Source organism: Saimiri boliviensis, chromosome 3, assembly GCF_048565385.1.
Source record: "Saimiri boliviensis isolate mSaiBol1 chromosome 3, mSaiBol1.pri, whole genome shotgun sequence".
In the NCBI taxonomy this organism is placed as follows: domain Eukaryota; kingdom Metazoa; phylum Chordata; class Mammalia; order Primates; family Cebidae; genus Saimiri; species Saimiri boliviensis.
Window position 1 is genome coordinate 4894838 of NC_133451.1, and position 17774 is coordinate 4912611.

The window sequence follows — 17774 nt, forward strand, 5'->3', positions numbered from 1 at the left end:
AGAAAAATACATGCTATATTATTACATATTTATTAATATATAAAGTATGCTTCTTTCTTTCTGAGACAGGGCCTCACTCTGTCACCCAGGCTGGAGTACAGTGTCACTATCACAGCTCATTGCAGCCTTGAACAGATGGGCTCAAGTGATCCTCCTACCTCAGCCCCGAGTGGCTAGGACTGCAGGCGCACACCACCACACCTAGCTAATTTTAAAATTTTTTGTAGAGACAGGGTCTTGCTTTTTTGTTCAAGACCTAAGCTGGTCTTGAACTCCCAGGCTCAAGCGATCTTCCTGCCCTTCCTGATCTTCCTGCCTCAGCCTTCCAATGTGTTGGGATCACAGGCATGAGCCACTGCACCTGGTCTACTACATTTTTTAATTTGTGAGTTTATATAATTTAATATTTTAAAGTACTGAATATGTTGAACAACTAACTTGCAGAATTCCTGAACAATGGACCCTCATGATCTGGCTTAAATCGTCCCAGCACACCACGGCTAGAAACCTTTCAGCCAACTTCCACTTATGTCTCCCTGGCTAGGACAAAGTCGCTTGGCTACTCCCCACTAAGAGGGATTCTGGAAAGGCAAGAAACTATTCTGTTTTCTATAATGGAACGTACCGGGGAGAAGGCAGCCGGGAGGGCCCGCTGGTTCCTCCAACCAGCAGCATGCACCACCGACCAGCTGTGCTGGAACTGCACCGTACTGGTCAGTTATGAGCAAGAGTTTCCACTTCTCTTCTCGTGGGGCCTTCACACTAGTGGCAAGAGACAACTTTTTCTTTCTTTCTTTTTTTTTTTTTTTTTTTTTGAGATGGAGTTTTGTTCTTGTCACCCAGGCTGGAGTGCAATGGTGTGATCTTGGCTCCCTGCAACCACCACCTCCCGCAGTTCAAGCAATTCTCCTGCCTCAGCCTTCCAAGTAGCTGGAATTACAGGCTAGCACCACCACACCCAGCTAATTTTTGTATTTTTAGTAGAGATGGAGTTTCACCATGTTGGCCAGGCTGGTCTCGAACTCCTGACCTCAGGTGATCTGCCCACCTCAGCCTCCCAAAGTGCTGGGATTGCAGGCGTGAACCACTGCGCCCAGCCAAGAGGCAGATGTTAAATAGGTAAGTATAACTGTGGTGAACGCAAGAAAGAAGGAAGTGAGTGAAGGGAAGGGACCTAAGTTATTGTCTTATATTCTAACACTTTCGTAGGCAATAACTAAACTCTTAGAAGCCTAAGATAACACGCACATTCAACCCAATTTTGGCAAGTTAGGAGCTGAGCACATTTTAAGGGTCTCACCCTAAGCAGCTGGGCTGCAACCTCACCTGAGGCTCCACCAGGGAAGAATCCATTTCCAGGTCCATGGAGGTTACTGGCAGAATTCATTTCCTTGGACCCGCTTGGCAAGGGCCCAGCTTTTTGCTTCCTTGCCTACAGGACCCCTCCAAAGGTGTCTCTCTCCTGCAGAGCTTGCACGTGGAACCCCTCTCTCTAGTCTGCAGCGGTGATGTGCCCTTGAAAGTGACAACCCATTGCTTTCGCCAGGCTCTGTGGGTTAGAAACCAGTCACCAGTTCTGCTTGTACCCAAGGTCAGGAAGATTATACAAGGGCAGAGGTCATCGGTCACAGGGGGGTGGGGAGGGGGTCAGTCCCTTTAGGGTGTGGCTGCCACCACTGAACTTGTCAAGACTTTAAGGGTTGGTAGGAGCTGGCCAAGTACAGGGCGGAGGGTGTGTCAGGCTGGGGTGAAGGCAAGGAGGGAGACTGTCCTTTCCCTCCCTGATCCTTTGTTCTTCTGATCCCTGAGTACATTGCAGAACACAGTGGGGCCCTAGCTGGGGAGAGATAGGGAAGTAGCTGATGTTCATGGGAGATCTTGTTAGGGAAATCAGATCAGAGGCCAGGCTTTCAGTGGTGGGTGCGAGTGTGCATGTGAGTGAGGGTGCAGGTGTGCGTGGGAAGGGACAAGGGGATGGGGTCTGCCCCAGCGACCATCAACATCTTCCCTGTGCTTCCACCCTCCCAGCAGCATCCCTAAGTGAGTGCCTTCAGGGCGCAGGTCCTGTTTTGCACACAGAAGTCCATCAGAGTGGGACACTGCCTTGCCTTAGGGAAGTCACACTTCATTTATTTATTTTATTTTTAAATTTGAGACAGAGTCTCTCTGTTGCCCGGGCTAAAGTGCAGTGGCTTGACCCAGGCTGACTGCAACCTCCGCCTTCCAGCTTCAAGCAATTCTCTTGCCTCAGTTTCCTGGGTGGCTGGGATTACAGGCGCACGCCACCATGCCCAGCTACTTGTATTTTAGTTTCGCCGTACTGGTCAGGCTCGTCTCAGACTGCTGGCCTGGAGCAATCTGTCCGCCTCAGCCTCCCAAAGTCTCGGATTACAGCCTGAGCCACCGCCTGGGAAAAAAGGTCACACTTCATGGGCAAGGGGTCACACGTCATGCTGAGTGGGAGGCAGCCACTCGGACAGCACCTCAGCTAGCGCTAGGAGTGAGGGGTGTGGGAAGAAGGACTGGAGGAGGATTTGAGATTTTCACCTGAGCAGCTGGGTGAATGAAGGGGCTGTTTACTTAGAGTTGCAAGAATGTGGATGAGCAGGGTGGGGTGCTGATAAAGCACTCTGTTTTGACGCGCAGAAAATTTGAGATGCCTCCTGGTGTCCAACTGGGGCTTTGGGAGCGGTCAGGGCTGGGCATCTGACCCGGATGGACATCTCTGGCAGACAGCAGAGCATGGGGATGGTTCGTGACGCCCAGAAGGGTATGAGATTTCCTGTAGCAGTGCCCATTGCAAATAGAAGGGCATTTGGCCTGAGCCAAGGCATGTACAGGTTGGGGAGAGAAGGGGATGGGTCCCTGAGATCCGCAGAGGAGCAGCTATGGAGGGAGAGAAAAACTGAGTATGTGGGGTCACATGATGCAGGAAGCTCAAATAAGATGAGGAAAGAGATTTTAAAGATGATCAGGGCTCGGGACAGTGGTTCCTGCCTGTAATCTCAGCACTTTGGGAGGCTGAGGCAAGAGGATAGCTTGAGGCCAGGAGTTTGAGACTAGCCTAGGCAACATAGGGAGACCCCATTTCTATAAACAAATGAATACCATTGGTACTTGGCAATTCAGGTGAGGAAGAGCAAACACACAAAAGCTGTGAGGCAGGAAAGGGAAGTGATTAGCCCTGGCTCCTGCCGCCTTTATTAGGCGTTAAAGAGACACACACAGACATCTCAGATCCTCCTTGGCTGAGTTCCCTCAGGGAGGGCCCCAGTTTGGTTCTATGTCACTCCTTTTTTTCTGGAGACAGAGTCTCACTCTGTCACCCAGGCTGGAGTGCATGCAGTGGCCTGATCTCGGCTCACTGCAATCTCTGCCTCCCGGGTTCCAGCGATTCTCCTGCGTCAGCCTCCCGAGTAGCGAGTAGCTGGGTCTACAGGCACGCACCACCACGCTCGGCTAAGTTTTAGTATTTTTAGTAAAGACGGGGTTTCACCATCTTGGCCAGGCTGGTCTCGAACTCCTGACCTCAAGTGATCCACCTGCCTTGGCCTCCGAAAGTGCCGGGATTACAAGCGTAAGCCACCACTCCCGGGTCCTACTTCACTCCTAAGGCTTCCAAATGTTTGTGGAACGACTAAAAGATGCACAGTGGATGGGACTACGTGACTTCGGGCGGCAGGCAGTCCTGTTCTTTGGGCCTCAGTTTCCCTTTCTGTAAAGCAAGCCTGACTCTTGCTCTCTGCCCTAAAAGCCGGAGCTCTGGGCTTGAGATGAGCGCGTCCTGCTGAGCCAACACCAAGTGGACGATGAGCTGGGCCTTCTAGGAGGCGAGGATCTGGCTAGCTCTGGGTCCCTCCCTCCCGCGGGACCCCGCAAGCCCAGCCCCAGCGCCGCCCCGCCCAGCCTTCCTTTGTTTCCCCAGGCCCCGCCCTCTCCGGGCAGCCCGCTCCCTATTGGCTGGGGGGCGGGCCCTGGGCGCGGCTCCGCTGGGGGCGGGGCGGCAGACGGCGGGCGGGGCTGTGTGCGCCTGCGCGGTGTCGGTACCGGCCGCAAGCTCGCGCCGGCAGCGGCTCCGCGAGCGGATCCGGAGCCCGAGCGAGGGACACGGGCTGAGGCTGAGGCTGCGGCCCCGCCCCGGGGCTCCATTGTTGAGGCGGCTGCGGCTCTGTCGGCTGCTCCGCCGCGCTCCATTCAGCCCAGGCGCGGCGGCGAGGAGCGAGCGCTGCGAGGCGGCGGCCTGAGGTGAGACCGTGCAGCGGGCGGCGGGGTCTCGGGCCGGGCGGGGGTCTCTGTCCCGGGCGTGGCGTGGCGGCTCCGAGCGGGGCTCCGCGGGGTCCGGGGTCCGGGTCCGGGGTCCGTGCGCCCTGGCTTTGTCTCGGCCTCGGGTGGCACCGGGGGCTCCGCGCCTGCTGCGACGCCGCGTGGGCCCGGCGGGTGGGGGCCCGTCCCCGCTGCTCCCCGCGACTGCCGCGGAGGGGACTGCATGGACCCGGGCGCGCGCTCCTGCCCGGTCCCCCGCGGGGTAGCTGGTCCCCGTGTGCCGCGGAGGAGACCCTGCGAGGAGCCCACTCGTGGGGCGGGGCCCGGGTCACCGCGAGTGGGAGGCTCCGCGGCCCGCCCCGCGCGCCCCCACGGCGTGGCTGCTTCGCCCGCGTCGCTGAGGGGACCGCGCGGACCCTCGGAGGTGGGGGTCCGTGACTCTGCGTGGGAGCTCTTTCCCGGCCCCCACGACGGCTTCCTGAGCGTTTTGTCACCTATGGGGACGCTGCGTGGACCCGCGCGCGTTGCTCCTGGCCGCCCTGCGAGTGGAGATCGCGCCGCCCCGTGGCTCGTTTGGGGCGACCCCGCCTGGGGCGCGCGTGTGCTGGGGGTCCGTGCGTGGGGGGTGCCGCTGCTGGGGGCGTGCTGCCCCCACGCCGTGATTTATCCTCTCACTTGCCCGGCGGGTGGAAGCGGGGGCGCGGGCCCGGGGCTGTCACGCAGTGGCCGCACCGCCCTCTGCCCTGGCGGGGGGTGGCGGGGGTGGGGGGGGGTCCCGGGGGCGCCGGGCTGTCACCGCGCGTCCCACCGCCGCGCTTCCTGCTCTGGCCCGCGGCTGGGCTCTGATTGGAGGGAGCAGAGCCCTTCTGCCCGGCGTTTCTTGATTTCTTCCGTTAGGAATGGGAAGGAAAAAAAAAAAAAAATCTGGAAAGCCAGATTGAACTTTGTAGCTGGAGAAACTCTCCCAAGAATTTGGCGGGCTGGAAAATGCGTTTGAAGCAGGAGCATCCACACCCACGGAATGAGGCCAAGGCAGTTACAGTTAGAGGTCAGATTTATGAGGGGAGAGCTGGGGTGAGGTCCGTGGGTGGGGAGACTCCGATCCCAGCCTGATGGAAAGACCTGATGCTGCCCCTCAGACGCTGTGTTTCGCAGACACCGAAGAAGAGGAATCACTCAGTGTATGCTTTGATCAAACTTTTGAAAAACCTGTTATGTCCCAGGAAGGAAAATCGAATTGGACAGTTTTCCCCTTTTAAGAGTGTTAAAGGTCCCAGAGACAAACAGCAGAAGGCTCAGGGAGCACGAATACCCCAACCTGAAGTTCTCTCTGAACAAGAGATGGTGTGTAAGGAACAGGCAGATGAGACAAAGCTGAGCCCGTCACCGCAGCTGCGGCTTCAAGCCCTCTAGCTGTCAAGCGAGCCCTTCATCCTTTGCCTTCTCCGCCCTCCGCTGTCCCAGGCCCCCGCTCTACCCCGCCTCTCCAGTCGTCAGCTCCTGCCGCCCCATTGCTGTGGTCTCTGTTAGGTGGCCCCCTTTTCTCTGAAGCTTTGCTTGTTCTCCTGAAGTGCTGTTCTTGAAGAGCTTATGATCTGCAAGGGCAGATGGGGTTTGGGCAGTACATGGTTAACTGTAGCACAGCTTGAAAAATGCTCTGATAGATGTGGGCAGGCACCGCTTGCGTGCGGGTAAATGAGAGGTCCTTTTTCAATACCATGAATCTAAGTATTCATGCTATTTTAAATCTGCAATTCTCTGACTCTCCAGAGGGTTTTTAGATTAATTTTTTTTTCGATTACGTCCTAGCGTTTGTTGCATAGTGCAGAGTACTTGAATAAAACTTAAGCGGGTCTGCTGGGAGCAGTGGCTCAGCCTGTAATCCCAGCACTTTGGGAGGTCGAGGTGGGCAGATCACTTGAGGTCAGGAGATCGAGACCAGCCTGGTCAACATGGTGAAATCCCACCTCTACCAAAAATACAAAAATTAGCCGGGCGTGGTGGCACGTGCCTGTAATCCTAGCTACTAAGGAGACTGAGGCACGAGAATCACTTGAACCCAGGAGGCGGAGGTTGCATTGAGTTGAGATGGCGCCACTGCACTCCAGCTGGGTGATAGAAGGAGACTCCGTCTCAAAAAAAAAAAACCAAACAAAAAAAAAACAAAAACAAACAAACAAACAAAAAAAAACCAAAACAAAACTGTGTCCGCGTCTGCCTCTGGAATTTTCCCGGAAGGCCACTCCTTCTGGGCTTCAGTTTTCTCACCTTTGAGGATCTTAAACTACATAATTTCTAAGAGTCTTTTCTGCCCTATACCTTTAATTATTTCAAGCAAATACAGCAGAGAAAAATTCTCTTAACAGCAGTAGTTTAAATCATGGAGACCTTTGAAAATGTGGATTCTAAAGTGGAACTTCCTTTTCTTTTTTCCTTTTAAACAAGTTTAGTTACAGGAGTATATACTTTATCTCAGAGTTAAGCAACTTGTTGGTAATGTCCTGTGTATTTTTCATAATTGTGTTTTATGTGCAGCTTTTTCCCTATATGCAATTCTTTTTTTTTTTTTTTTTTTTCTCATTAATGGAGTTGCTGAGGGGAGATCTTTTTTCCAGGAGCATTTTGTTGATCTTTTAAGTGTCATGTGAAGTATGTTCCAATCTCTTTAACATTTTATTTTGAAGAGTAAAATGGAAGTAAATGGAATTTTGAAAGTGCCTTGAGTAGATGTACTTGGTTTTGTGCAATAGGTTGAAGCGTAGTTTAAAATCACTACTTGTGGTCGGGTGTGGTGGCTCACGCCTGTAATTCTAGCACTTTGGGAGTCCGAGGCAGGCAGATCACGAGGTCCAGGAGATGGAGACCATCCTGGCTAACATGGTGAAAGCCCACATCTAGTAAAAATACAGAAGATTAGCTGGGCATGGTTGCACGTGCCTGTAATCCCTGCAACTCGGGAGGCTGAGGCAGGAGAATTGCTTGAACCCGGGAGGCAGAGGTTACAGTGAGCAGAGATCACGCTACTGCACTCCAGCCTGGGCAACAGAGACTCTCTCTCAAAAAAAAAAAAAAAGGAAGAAAAAGAAAAAAAAAATTACCACGTGTAAAAAACTGCATCACATGTTGAGTGACCTATAAAGATGCTCTAATTCTAAGGAGTATGGTAACTAGTTCTTTAAAATAGCAAGACTGGGTGCTGTGGCTTATACCTGTAATGCCAGCACTTTGAGAGGCTGAGGTGGGAGGATCACTTGAGCCCAGGAGTTAAAGGCTGCAGTGAGCTATGATCATGCCACGGCACTCCAGCTTGGGTGATGAAGTGAGCCCCTTTCTGTAAAACATAGAAAGGTAAATAAATAATCTAAAAATAAAATATTAAGTCCCTTTCCAATTGATCTGTTTGGTAAGGTGGGAATTCGATGTGCTCGAGTTTCTTAAAGCCACATTTCTCTGTAGAAAGGAGACAATTTTCTCTGCTATTCCTAGTTATTTGGATGATTATAGGGATTAAAAATAGCCATTTGGTCAAGTCGTGAGCTACTGAATTACAATTTTTGCTGAACTCAGTAGGATTTTCCTTTATTTTGATTTGCATTCTTATCTTAATTTAGAAAAAGTTCTTTGTTAGATGCTTCATATAACATATAAACATATGTAAAGTACTTTGTTCTTTTAGGGAATCTGATTTTAGGAGAGGGCTTCAAAACTCGACCAGATCTTCTTTATGGCTTTCTAGATTCTATTAATGTTTTAATAAAACTAACTAGTTAATGCTGCTTGGAGAAGACAGAGGCTATATTTTGAACTCTACATTTCAGATTTGTCGTCCCGAGCCCTGGCCTGGGGTCCCAAACAGAGAATGTAATTCATTCTTTCACTGAAGTATACTCCTTACTTTGATGTCATTGGTATGCTGTCCTAGAGATTTGCTGTGGCTGTGTGGAGTGTTTTAGGTAAGAACTGACCATCCTTCTCTTTTGTTAGATTAGGAGTCTGTCAACCCTCTTGTTGCCTTTATATTATTTGCCTGGAACAGGAAGGTCGGAGATAAAGTTTTCTTAGATTAGAAGTCGAAGTCTTTGGTATCTTCCTTCCCCTGTCTCCCATGTCACCTGCTGTTTTTTTGTTTTTCTTTGTTTTTCATTTTACTGTTTTTATTGGATAGGTGTCTTATTATTGCAGGCTACCTCAAGACATTTTTGGATACTGACAAGATATAAGTATGAATAACAGGTAAAAAATAACTTACTCTAGTTCTTTTGAGCAGAGGACTTGACTTTGATATGTGGCCCTGTTAAGGCTTTTGTTAAGTCCAAGTACTTTTCTGAACTTAGTTCCTTTACCTGTAAAATGGGGTTAGTTGTTAGTAATACCTGTTCTGCCTACTTCAGGAGATTGTTTTGAGGATCAAATGAAATCATGAATGTAGTGGAATTTCATAAATTTTAAATAAAACATTGTATTGGCAAAGATTTTTAAAAATTGCCTCCTTAAGAATTGAATGAATCTGGGTTTTCCTTTGAAGTCCCAAATGTTTAATGTAGAGAAGTCTTCATGTGTGTGCCGGGCAGCTTCATTAGGGTTGTCTTCTGTCTTTAATTGGCTAGTACTGTTTTATATTTAGCATTGGGGAACATCAAATTTGTGTTTCAGTGATCATTAATATTTTACACAGTTATTGAATGTATGTGATTTAGTCTTTAACAATCTCTTCAATTATTTACATTCCCATGTAAAAAATGAAGTCATGAGTGTTATTTCTCATGTAAATAACATTCCCATGCTTTAATGAAGCATCATTTCTTGACATTTCAGTTTCTCAGTGCCCTGTCTTGAGGTTGGGAAAGCTAAAGGGCAGTCAGAGGTCAAGGGCAGCAAAGCATCATCTTTAACCTTTGAAATCCAGCAGCAGGCATCACAGTGAACCCCACTCCAGCACCTTGCTCTGCACCTGCCTCCCCTCCCGCCACCTCAGAAGCTGTGTATGCGGTGTCAGGGGCCTGCTGTCCTTCCTCTCCTCTGCATTTTCTTTCTCTTCACCAGCTTCTATTGCATGCCTCTGATGTCCCAGACAGTGTCGATGGCAGTACAAAGGCTAATAAACCTGGCCCTTGTCCTCAAAGAATTTATGTTTCATGTGCAGATATTAAGTTATACTGTCATATGTAGTGTTGACACACACTGATACAGATTTTCTGTGAAATGCAGAAGCACCATTGTAGAAGCAGAGAGGCAGAGGTGGGACTCGTGACTTACACCTGGAAAGCTGGAGTTCTTGGTCTAGTGGGAGGAAGTGACCTGGACATCATTTCAGTGCAGCGGAGTGAGGGCTGGGAAGGGTTCCTTGGGGCTTCTGCAGCTGGCTTGGTCTGGTGTCTAGTCTCCTGCATGGTACCTGGAGTTTATCAGTAAGACGAGCATTGGTAGGTTTCTAAGTTAAAGGAAAGGCAATAATTTACCTGAAACCTAAAATTTATAGGTGTTCTGGGCCATTTATAATCTACCAAATCTGTTTTGTCAGAACGAGTCTATCATCTGTTGTTTTGGATGGAATGTGGCCAGCCCTGCCTTTGGATGTAAGGAAATCAGGAAACACTTGTCAGGTGTCAACACTGTGCCAGACACTCTGTTTGGGGTTTCCACGTAAATCACTGTATTCATTTCTATTGCTGCTTTAACACATTTCCACAAATTTAGTGGCTTAAAATAATCCAAATGTGTCATCTCACAGTTCTGTGGGTTAGAAGTCTGGCGTGGGTGTCACTGGGCAAAAATCACCATGTGGGCTGGGCTGCATTCCTCGCTGGAGAATTGTTTCCAAGCGCTTTTGGCCAAATCTAGTTCCTTGTGGTTGCAGGACTGAGGAGCCTGTTCCCTTGCCGGTCGTCGGGGAGCGGGGCTGTCTCTGCTCCTGGGCCTCTCTGTGGTCCTTGCGTGTGGTCCGCTCAGCCCAGGACTAGCTTGGGCCCTCCCTTTTTCCCTGTGCGCTGTTGTCTTCCTCCACTCAGAATAAGGTCTGTGCTCTTAAAGGCTCATGGGATGGGATTGGAGCCCCCTGGAAAACCCAGGATGCTCTTCTAGGCCTGTGGCAAAGCCCTTTTTGCCAGGCCATGTGGTATAGTCACAGGTTTCAGGGGTTAGGATCTCTTCCCACAGTTACCCATCCACTTACTATAGAAGCCTGGGAAGTGGTTTTTATCGCCTCTGGTTAACAGATACCACATTTTTTTGCAAATTGACAGGAATATGGAGATCTCTTTTTTTTTTTTCTTTTTTTTTTTTTTTTGAGATGGAGTCTTGCTCTGTTGCCCAGGCTGGAGTGCAGTGGCACCATCTCAGCTTACCACAGCCTCTGCCTCCTGGGTTCAAGCGATTCTCCTGCCTCAACCTGAGCTGGGATTACAGGTGCGCGCCACCATGTGCAACTGATTTTTGTATTTTTAGTAGAGATGGAGTTTCACTATGTTGGCCAGGCTGATCTTGAACTCCTGACCTTGTGATCTGCCCTCCTCAGCTTCCTAAAGGGTTGGGATTACAGGCATCAGCCACCATGCCTAGCCATGAAGATACCTCTTAAATGAAAAAATCCATTCCGCTGACTTGATGTGAGGCCGTTGGTGAGGTTTATAGCAATGGAGACAGGTCCATCAGAAACGGAGCTAAACTTTGTGTTTTGGAGTATTTAGATGGCCTGCTCTGATTACATAAGTTTTGCTAAGAAGTCATTAGAGTAATTCCCCTACTGGAAGAAACACCCATATTGGGAATTTGGGACCTTGCCTTTTCAAGTTCTACACAAAGGACTCTTCATGGGTTGAAAAGTACGTGATTCCATGTCCATTTCTAGAATGGAAACAGCTGAATCAACCCAACAGTGATTCACATTCCTGAGTTTTAGAGATTCTGATTATTTTGAGGCTGAAGCAGAAAGCCCAATACACAATGTGTGTACCTTTATTAATAGTTAGGAATTAGGTGCATCCCGTGGTCAAGAAGACAACTGCTGGTGGTCACCAAGTAGTTCACAACCAAGGAGGGCCTCATTTTAGCATGTGAGTGTTTCTGATTTTTCTTTTCTTTGCTTTTTTTTTTTTTTTTGAGACAAAGTTTCGCTCTTGTTACCCAGGCTGGAGTGCAATGGCGCGAGATCTCGGCTCACCGCAACCTCCGCCTCCCGGGTTCAGGCAATTCTCCTGCCTTAGCCTCCTGAGTAGCTAGGATTACAGGCACCTGCCACCATGCCCAGCTAATTTTTTGTATTTTTAGTAGAGACGGGGTTTCACCATGTTGACCAGGATGGTCTCGATCTCTTGACCTCGTGATCCACCTGCCTCGGCCTCCCAAAGTGCTGGGATTACGGGCGTGAGCCACCGCGCCCGGCCTCTGATTTTTTTTATGAATTTTTTTTCTTGTGCAGTAAATGACAAGCTCTGTCTTGAAATACATTTCCTTTAAGAAACCAGAGTCTGCAATCTTAAGGTTTTCTTTTTTTTTTTTAAGATGAGGTTTCACCATGTTGGTCAGGCTGGTCTTGAACTCCCGACCTCAGGTGATCCGCCCGCCTTGGCCTCCAAAGTGCTTGGATTACAGGTGTGAGCCACCACACCCGACCAATCTTAAGGTTTTCAATCTAGCTTTCAGAAATTTATGAACTCCCCAAAATCCTGTGCAGAAATTTTGTGTGTGTATGCATTCATGTGTGTTTATGGGGAGGTGATTTACAGCTCTCCATACATTTTCAGAGTGGTTGGATTCCAAAAGGTTTTAGAACACACCACCTAGGCCTGGTGTGGTGTCTCATACATGCAATCAGCACTTAGGGAGGCTGAAACAGTAGTATCCACTGAGGTCAGGGGTTCAAGACCAGCCTGGGCAACATAGCGAGACCTCCACCTCTACCAAAATCAAAAACAAAACCTGGGCGCGGTGGTGCACGCCTGTGGGTCTAGCTGCTCTGGCGGTTCATCACCTGATCCCAAGAATTTGAGGCTGCAGTGAGCTAGAATTGCAACACTGCACTGCAGCCTGGGCAACAGAGCAAGACCCCCTCTCTTAAAAAAATAAAAGAACACACCACTTAATATGATATTCTTGTTCGCCAACTATCAGATTTTGTCTAAAAATTAAATATTTCTTTTTAGTGAGGTTGTACAGGCACACAGTTCTAAGAGTCAGAAATTAGCAAGGCTTAGAACAAAAGCCAGCAATCCCCTCCCTTCCCCTTCTCTACCCTCATTCCTGCTTCTTGGAGGTTACCGCTTTGATGCTTTAGTCCTTTCTTCTAGATAGTTTATGTGAGAGACGGAGATGTCCTACTGTGGAGGTCAGTTAGCCTACCCCCTCCTTCTTCTGCCCACATTTTCCTCCCCACTCCTCTGAATATAATTATTGTGATAGTGAGGCCAGGCTCGGTAGCTCCATGACTCATCCCAGAATTTTGGGACGCAAGGCAGGCACATCACTTGAGGCCAGGAGTTGGAGGCCAGCCTCGCCAACACAGTGAAACTCCATCTCTACTAAAAAATACAAAATGTAGTCGGTTGTAGTGTCATACACCTCTAGTCCCAGCTACTGATGAGGGTGAGGCACAAGAATACTTGAACCTTGGAGGTGCGCGTTGCAGTGAGCTGAGATTGCACCACTGCACTCCAGCCTGTGCAACAGAGGCAGAATGTACTGTGATAGTGTGACACATAGTGTAATAGTGTGTATCTTTAGTATTCATCCTGGGATTGGCCCGGAGCTCCTAAAGCCCTTGTATTTCCTGAGTCATAGGAGCATCACTGGTTCAGATATTTGGTCTTAGGTTTCAGTTCCTGGCACAAGAGCTTCCAAGTCTTTTGGAATCTCCGGAGTGATAGGAGTGTCTTTTGTATGATAATGAGATGACAGGTGGCTTCAGGTCCCTAGACAGGTTCAGGATTAGGGCTTGTTGTCAGAAAGACCGAGGCATGATTAAAGAGTTGGACATATCAGCCCCGCCCCTACTTCCTCTGGGGAGGGGAGATGGGCTGGAGATTGAGTTAGTTACCAGTGGCCAATGATTTAATCAGTTAGGTCTGTGTTATGAAAACTCCATAAAACCTTCTGAATGTTGGGTTTGGAGAGCTTCTGGATTGGTGAACTCATTAGGTGCTGGGGAGGTGGTGCTCCCAGGGAGAGCTTGGGAGCGCTGAACTCCCTGCCCCTGTGTGTCTCTTGCATGTGGCTGTTCCTGTGTTTTGTTCTTTATAATAAACCAGTAAGAGTTAGTGCCACGCACTTTGGTTCTGTCACCTCTCTTAATTTCCCAGCAACACTGTGTGGCAGATAGTGTTCTCATTTTGCTGGTGACAAAATGAGATTGACACATTGAGTAACTTGTTCAAGGTCACGTAATAAGTGGAATTCAAGCTCTGACTCCGAAGCCTCTGACTCCTTTAACCAGTATGCTGCCTCCATGGCCTCTTTATTTGTTACGATTTTTGGTGTGTCTAGGTCCCGACACCAAGTTGACCGTTGTGCCCAAGAGCTATTATAACGGAGCTTTTGGCAGCCCTGCTGAGAACAGAGCCAGCACCTCCGGATTGGCAGGGCAGGGGCCGTTCCTGCTGTGAGCTGCAGGCCGCTCCCTGTAGCCCTTGGCTGATCTTCCTCATCCACTCCCTCCCTAGTTCAGTAGTTCTCAAGTGCCGCCTCTGTGGAGGAGGAGGAGAAGGCAGCGTTCCAGCCCAGGTGGGGCTTGCAGGTACACACAGGCAGAGGCAGCTGTGCATTGAGCTGACTGTAGGCTGGGACAGTGTGGCTCCAGAGGTGCGGAGAGAATGTTCTGGGACTGCAGAGGGAGCATGTGCTTCTGAAAGGGAGGAAGGGGGCAGGCACCGCAGAGGAGGCGTTTTTGAGTTGGACTGTGAGGGAGGAGTTGGATTTCCACATTGGAGCTGAACAGCTGAGGCCTTCTCAGCAGTTGGAGATTACAACCATCTAGCTCAAATGTTCAGCTTTTCCTGAATTCTCTTTGCTTTTTAGTGCAGTGCGGTAAGTTTTCAACAGAAGAAAAGCAGCCACCCCCGTGTCGTTAATGTTCCGCAAATCCTGTGTGTAGTTTCTGATGCGTAGCGGATGGGGGCAGCCTGGGCCGTAAGAGAAGAGCCTGTGTGTCCACCTGTTTGGACATCAGTCAGGTGTGGCACAGGGCAGTGATCACTGCCTGCTCCTGAGAAACTCAGTTGCGCTTTTATATGGAGATGACAAAGAAAGCTGTTGTACAGGGTGCAGGAGACATCTCGCCTGCAAAGCGAGTCTGTGCCCTGCATGAGAAACCTAGCAGAGCTGTGTGCCGAGTCCTGCCCCTGCCTCCTCTCCCGAGAGCTAACTGGCCTTTGTGCCATGTTGGAAGGCGTTTCTGAAGCCTCTGCGAAGGGAGTGATCTGCTACTTGCCCACTGAGCCTTAGGGGCAGCACCAGGTGCTGTGGCTGAAACACAGGCCTTGGCCAGACCTGGCTGGGCATGCTGGCGCTGCCACTGATTGTGAACTGCAGAATCTTGGAGAAGTCATTTTTTTTTTTTTTTTTTTTTTTTTGAGACGGAGTTTCGCTCTTGTTACCCAGGCTGGAGTGCAATGGCACGATCTCGGCTCACCGCAACCTCCGCCTCCTGGGTTCAGGCAATTCTCCTGCCTCAGCCTCCTGAGTAGCTGGGATTATAGGCACGCACCACCATGCCCAGCTAATTTTTTTTGTATTTTTTAGTAGAGACGGGGTTTCACCATGTTGACCAGGATGGTCTCGATCTCTTGACCTTGTGATCCACCCGCCTCGGCCTCCCAAAGTGCTGGGATTACAGGCTTGAGCCACTGCGCCCGGCGGAGAAGTCATTTTTTCTCTGAGCCTCTCATGTAAGATGGGGACCACTATGGCCCTTGGCAGGAGGGCAGACGGGTGGAACGAGTATGAAAAGCTTTGTATGTGTGCAGTGTACAGTGAACAAAATGGCACTGATTGGCGTTCTTGATAGTAATAGGTTTCATTCAGGAATAAAACTGGTAAAGTAGGCTGGGAGCTGTGGCTCACGCCTGTAATCCCAGCACTTTGGGAGGCTGAGGTGGGAAGATCACAAGGTCAGGAGTTCGAGACTAGCCTGGCCAATATGGTGAAACCCCATCTCTACTACAAATATAGAAATTAGCCAGGCATGGCGGTGTGCACCTGTAGTCCAGCTACTCAGGAGGCTGAGGCAGAAGAATCGCTTGAACCCGGGAGGCAGAGGCTGCATGCTGTGAGCCGAGATCGTGCCACTGTACTCCAGCCTGGTGACAGAGTGAGACTACCTCTCAAAAAACCAAACCAAACCAAAGAACTGGTAAAGTATTTTACCCAGCCAGGGTACGTTGGGTAGAGCTAAATGAAAGAGCTTAGAAAAAGATGACTTGAGAAACAGCCCAGCAGAGGAGTCAATCGGGACTTGCTGAATGAGTGAAATTTGGACTATTGACAGACCTGCTTCGTCCCAGGCACAGTGATCTAGTGTGTAAAGGGGGCACAGCTGACTGAAGAATTGTGATCATGACAGTCAGGAAAAGGTTGGGGTGTCTGCATTGGTTTATGTATTATAGGTCATACGAAATGACAGAGCATTTAGATGGGAGGCAGACTTTTCATCTCTATAGCTTTACTTTCACAGAACAATTCCATCATGATTTGAAGATTTTTGAGTCGAAACTACATTGTTCTGCTATGTGTTTGGGGCAAATTTATACATACACATTGGCTTACATATTTCAGATGGTACAAGAATATATGTGTACAGTAAAAAGCTGAAATTTGCATTCCCCCTTCTCTAGAAGTAATCATTGTGAAGATTTAAGTCTGTATTCCAGCCATTATGTATATTATAAATATAGTGTGAATACAGGAGTGTGTATATATATATATATATATACATATATATATATATATATATATGTATCATAAATAAATTTTTAGAGGTGAAATATTGCTTTGCTGCCCACACTGGTCTCAAACTCCTGAGTTCAAGTGATCCTCCCACCTCAGCCTCCCAAGGTTTTGGGATTACAGGCGTGAGCCACCACGCCAGGCCTGTGTGAGCGTATTTATCAGTCGCTTTGTTCAGTACATCCTCCATGTGCTAGGCATTGTTCTGAATGCCTTATATGTGCAAATCCACTTAATTTTTAGAGCAGCTCTACTATTGTGACCCTTTTGCAGTGAGGATACTGAACCACAGATAGGCTGGGGACCTTGTTCAGCATCACACAGCCAGTGCTGTTGGAATTGAGGTCTGAACCCACAGCTGGCTTCAGAGCTCGTAGCTGTTAGGCAGACGGCACACCCAAACATTACGGCTACCTCCCAAGCCTCGCCTCCAGTACCGGCTCAACCAAGCTCTGCTGCAGCCCTGTATGTGAGGTTTCTTTCCCCTTTAAGAACACAGGTCTTGGAATTGTCCCAAACCCTGGTAGGACCTCTTGAGGACCAAAACCAGGGATTCTTCAAGCCTGCCCCAAGGCCTGATCTTGACTTAGCTACTTGAAACGTAGAGGTGGAAGAGAGTCATTTTGCAGGAACAAAAGGTCATGATGGCTGGGCTGACTCATCCCAGGGAAGAGACCCTCCAGCAGCCAAGGACTTTGGCCACGTGGTGGAAAAGGAGGAAGTGACTTGGATGCAGAAACGCACGTCCTGGAGCCTGGCCACCCCGTTTGCTTCCCTTCTCCTTGGGTAGAGGGTGTGGAGAGCTTTCTACCCCGGAGGCTGAGCAGTGCGGCTTCTCACCAGGGCGGGCGTTTGTCTGTGGGAGTGCAAACAGCGTTCTCATAACCAGCCCAAACACTCCTGAACCGTTTTTTGTAGGGTGGGGTGGGGCAGAAGTTCGTTTTCACTCCTAGGTACCTTTTCCACTTTTACTGCTGATAACTGTGTTACAGAGTAAAGTCTGATTTTTGATTCTGAAGAGGGCTTAAGACAGTGAGATATTAGGGTACATCTAAGTCTGCTAAAGTAGAACCATGGGGTAGTATAGGAAAATCTCCTCTTCATGATAGATCATGCAATTTATATGGGCCCCCTGAGCATGGGCCCTGGTCCGATGGGATTAGTGCCCTTAGAAGAAGAGAAACCAGAGAGCCCTCACTGCCCTGGTGTGAGGAAACAAGAGAGGTGGCTGTCTGCAAGCCAGGAAGAGGCCCTTTCCTGGAACTGAGTTGGCCGACACCTTGATCTTGGACTTCCAGCTTCCAGAACTGTGAGAAACAAATTAATGTTTGTGAGCATTAGAAGTCATGTGCACCTAAGTCAAAAAATCAAAACATATCTTGTATTTGGGTGACCCCTGTAAGTCTGGATACCACTGTACCTTGTGTGAACACAGAGTGCTAAGGTGTAGGATCAACAAGCTTTTTCTGAGACATCTTGTGCTTCTCCCTCTGGGTAAAATGGGGCAGCAGTAGGAACTCAGAGTTGTTGGGCATCTATTATTCGTCAGCATTTTACATGTGGTGTTCCATTTAATG

General features: G+C 49.2%; 1 protein-coding gene and 1 pseudogene across 2 annotated transcripts in view; one reads left to right on the forward strand and one right to left on the reverse strand.

Annotated features, from left to right (window-relative positions):
• Positions 1 to 3747: 3747 nt before the first annotated feature.
• LOC141583957 (uncharacterized) lies at positions 3748 to 5983 on the reverse strand (annotated as a pseudogene).
• Positions 4038 to 17774, forward strand: part of AFAP1 (actin filament associated protein 1) — a 169467-nt gene continuing 155730 nt past the window's right edge. The window contains exon 1 of one of the 2 annotated variants that reach the window (XM_039468405.2): positions 4038 to 4245. The gene's annotated coding sequence lies outside the window, so the exon portion shown is untranslated. Of the gene's footprint in view, positions 4246 to 5147; positions 8217 to 17774 lie in introns of those variants that run through there. The other variant, XM_074395851.1, reaches the window with a different exon arrangement.